The following is a 3,266-nucleotide window of genomic DNA, read 5'->3' as shown; positions in this document are numbered from 1 at the left end:
GCAGCGGGAGCGGTGCCAGGAGCGGAGTGGGGGACACACAGTCCCTCCGTGTATCCGCGCGCGGGGGCCTGGCCAGCCCCGGAGTCCTCACCCGCGTCCCCACGGTCCACCTTGGACCCCGCACCCTCATCACCGACATCCCCACCGCGAGCCCCTCTATCTCCGTGAGCTCCGCCCTAGCAACGGTGAGCTCCGCCCTAGCAACGCCACGACAACCCGCCGCTCCCACCCCACCGGTCAGCGTGGTCTGCCGCCTGCTCTGCTGGGCTCCGCGTCCACCAGAAGCCACGGCCCCACGGAGCCATTTCCAATCCGGCCTGTCCTGTGGGACCGCAGGGGGAAGACTTCTTCCGCGCAGCCTCTCACTGCTTCCCTGCCCCGCCCCACCCTGCCTCCACCTCCACGCAGGCCTCCCTGCTCTCACCTGGCCCGGAGGAGCAGGGTACGGACCCAGACCAGCCCCTTGCAGCCAGCAGCCCCGCCTCACTGCGTGTCTGCTGCCCGGCCTTCTCTGGGCACGATCCTGGCCCCGTGGACCCCCAGAGGCCACCAGGGACTGGGTGTGTCGCTGTCGAGCAGCTTGGAGGCAGCAATGAGAGGAGAGACCACCCAGCCCTCGGGGAGGGGCCGACCGGGGCTGAGAGCCTGCTGGGTTTCAGGAGGAGGGAAGGCCTGGCAGCAGAGAACAGCACCCCCTCCTCCCTCCCTCCCCCAGGGCAGCCAAGGGACAGCTTTGGCCGTGAAGCTCCGTGAAAACAGAAAAATGATTATATGACGGGATGGGTGGTCAGAATGGCTCACTTGACCTGCCAGACACCGTGCCCAGCGAACATGGGCTCCTTGTCCTCGCGCCACAACCCTGGGAGGTGGGCCCATCAGACTCCCCACATTAGAGACGAGGGGATGGAGGTCCGGGGAGTGAGGTGACCCTCTGTTTCTGTGCTAACCGCAGCCGCGTGCACATGCTGCTCAGGTGCGAGGGAAAGGCCTCAGAGCCCAGGCGAGGGCACCTGGCTGGGAAGGGGCTGATGCCCGGGGCGGGTGGAGGCCCTCGGGCTGGAGCTCCGACCTCCCAGGACCTGAGTGTCCAAGCTGGGCTGTCATCTCAGAACTGAGGTCAAGCATCACGCGCTCTGCCATCGACTGCTCAGCCCGAGCACTGGGTGGGGAAGTGGGGGGTGGGGGGGGTCCGGAGAAGTTCCGAGCTTGGAGCCTGGAAAGGACCAGCTATGTCCCTTGCTATTCCCTCCCATCCCCCGGCACAAGCTGCAGCCCGGGACCCAGGCAGGTCCTGGGACCCTCGGGGGACCCTGACCCTCCTATCTCATCATTAACAAACCCTCCCGCGCTGGGGGCGGCACAGTTCTCGGCTTCTGAATTGCAGGCTATCCTAGAGGGGGCATGCTTCCCCCTCCAGGCTGGATGCCAGGTTTGCACCCAGCTGTCAGTCATTCCCCAGTGCTCCACAGTCCAGCCACCCCCTCCCCCAAAAGCAGGTGAAAGTGACAGGCCTGTGACCACACCCAGGCCGAGTCGTCACGGGAACCAAGGGCAGGTGAGGCCCCAGAACAGCTATTTCTGAAGGTCGCAGAATTACATGGGAGACCAGAATGCCCAGCAGAGGTGCCTCGCCAGCTCGCTCATTCATTCATTCATTCATTCATCCATTAAACACCTGACCCCTGAGCACTGTGTGTGCCAGACACTGTGCTGGGTGCTGGGGACACAGGGGTCATGTCAGAGGCACCCTGACATTAGGAGTGGTTTGAAGCTCTCGGTGAGGCAGGCCTTGACCTGTGACCTCTCCAACCCAGGCCTGAGTTCTGCTGGGCCCACTCCCACCTCTTACCCGTCCCCAGGCGCCTCTGCCTGAGCTCATCGGGTGCTGACTTCAGCGACGTCACGCTGGAGGCCTCGCAGCTTGGAATCCGGGGGGCCTAGGGGCTCGCCCTCTCCTCCCTCATCTCAAGCATGACTCAGCGGGCAGGACCGGCTGTGGTAAGGCTCTCCACGTTTATGCAATCGCTTTCTTCACTCCAACCACAGGCCGGGCGCGGGGCCCCTCCTGGGCCTTTCCGCCCTCTGAAGGTTGAGGTTCAGACGCTGGCACATAAAGATGCTCTCCTCTGCTGAGGTCACGGCCGGTCCTCAGGAAGTGCCACAGTGGGGAAAGCCCCGCTCCAGAGACACCCTCTGCCCTGCGTCACTAGGTCCCCCGCCCTCTGCCCTCCTCTCTACTCCCCCCACCCCCTCCCTCTCCTTTTCCTCTTCTCCAACCAAGAAAGTGACCTCATAGTCAAATTCAACTGGTCAGGGATGGGACAGATTATTTTTCCCAAGGGTATCTGTATTTCTGAAAAAGAAAACCTGGTGGCCCAGCCGGCGTGGCGCAGTGGTTGAGCGTCGACCTATGAACCAGGAGGTCACAGTTCGATTCCCGGTCAGGGCACAGGCCCAGGCTGTGGGCTCAATCTGCATTGGGAGGCATGCCAGAGGCAGCCAATCAATGATTCTCTCTCATCATTGATGTTTCTATCTCTCTCTCTCTCTCCCTTCCTCTCTGAAATCAATAAAATAATTTTTTTTAAAAAAAAGGAAAACCGGGTCATAGACCGTTCATTCATTCATTCATTCATTCACTCATGGAGAGGTGGTAGAGCAGGTGAGAGCACGGGTTCGGGAGTCACACGACCTCGGGGTGTGCCCCAGCTCCATCGTTGCAACCCTGGCCTCCATCCCCTCATCTGGGCTGTGGTGAGGACTCGGGGGTGATGCACCCAGGGTGCCCAGGACAAGATGACGATAAGCCGGGTGCCCAGTGCACAGGGCTGGCACTTCCCTGAGGGCACACGGAGCCTTAGGGGAGACTCAGGCAGGAGGGTGAGCTGGCCAGATCTCTAGCTGCTGAGGGATGGGGTGCCAGAGGGGAAGGGACCAGTGAGGAGGCTGATGCTGTTGCCCAGATACGAGGTGATGGGCCAGAACGGACAGGCCTCCGCCACAGGCTGGCTGTTGGGGTTAGAGAAACAATGGCGGGGACTCCGGGAGGAGGCGGGTGTTGCCTGGATTAGGACATGGGGAACTTCCTGGGTGCAGAGAAATGCTGTCTCCATCCGGTGTAGTTACGGAGATGTCTACATAAGTTAGAAAAAAATCATTGAGCTGTGCGCTGAAGGTTTGTATATTCGACTTCGGTAAGTTGTATCTCAATAAAAAAAAAATCCCAGTGCCCAGGCCTCTGACTAGAAGTGCTGAGCGGATGGGGC

The sequence above is a fragment of the Myotis davidii genome, unplaced genomic scaffold (genome assembly GCF_000327345.1).
Source record: "Myotis davidii unplaced genomic scaffold, ASM32734v1 scaffold142, whole genome shotgun sequence".
Classification (NCBI taxonomy): Eukaryota; Metazoa; Chordata; class Mammalia; order Chiroptera; family Vespertilionidae; genus Myotis; species Myotis davidii.
This window is presented reverse-complemented; position numbering follows the sequence as displayed.